Source organism: Octodon degus, unplaced genomic scaffold, assembly GCF_000260255.1.
Source record: "Octodon degus isolate 3935 unplaced genomic scaffold, OctDeg1.0 scaffold00161, whole genome shotgun sequence".
Classification (NCBI taxonomy): domain Eukaryota; kingdom Metazoa; phylum Chordata; class Mammalia; order Rodentia; family Octodontidae; genus Octodon; species Octodon degus.
Window position 1 is genome coordinate 2,438,911 of NW_004524737.1, and position 905 is coordinate 2,439,815.

Consider the following 905-nt stretch of genomic DNA (forward strand, 5'->3'; position numbering starts at 1 on the left):
TATCTCCCAGGCCCACTCTTAGGACTCTTGAAGAAGGATAAGATTGTCTATGTAGATTTAAGACTAATAAACTTTCAATTACAGACAGACATCAAGTAATTAATGATAATGCCTATGTGTCATGCTAAATAGCTGAGTATGGTTTTGGTGCAAAGTTTTGGAGTAGTCAAGGAGACAGACATAAATAATGAAGACAGTGAGGTAACTTCATCCAGCTTTTAGATACCCAAGCAAGCATTTTCTGTAGGCCCAGCCTCTACTTCCTGTTACAAGACGACCCCTGCTGTAAACCTCAAATTCCCTGTTCCCTCTTGGGGTTCTATTGGCCTTGATAGAGAGAAATGTCGATGTCAGTTTCAACTACCATATACTATACAGATAAAGTATAGGAAGAAATACCTATTATAATATTATTCTCCCTTAATTGTAAGACTAATTTGTGGGTCTTTGGTATAATTTAAAGCACAAAAATAATTAAGATAAATACTATTGAAGTATTGTGTGTCATGACAGAAACACAGAAAACACAGAACTATTTTTTCTCATAAAGTCTCTTAAGTCCATGGATAAAAGCATCTATCAGTAAACATTTTGATTTCTAGTAGCACCACTTCCTGTGAGGTCATACCGATCTTCAGAGGCAAAGGAGTCCTTTTAAACTCCTTGTGATGGACATGAACACATCTGTTATGTTCGCTGTGTCAACTTTCAAGCTTTTACTCCACGAAGTCATTTTCAGTGCTGATTCAAGCTAGAAAAGCTAGACTATTTTAGGTTGAGTATGGAAAAAAAAATAAGGAAACAATGTCTTCCAAACATTTGTAAGATGTCTTACTGGGCAACATGTTCAGGAAGATTCATAAGCATTTCTTGGATGTACAGAGTAAAAAATCAGTCAAGAAACA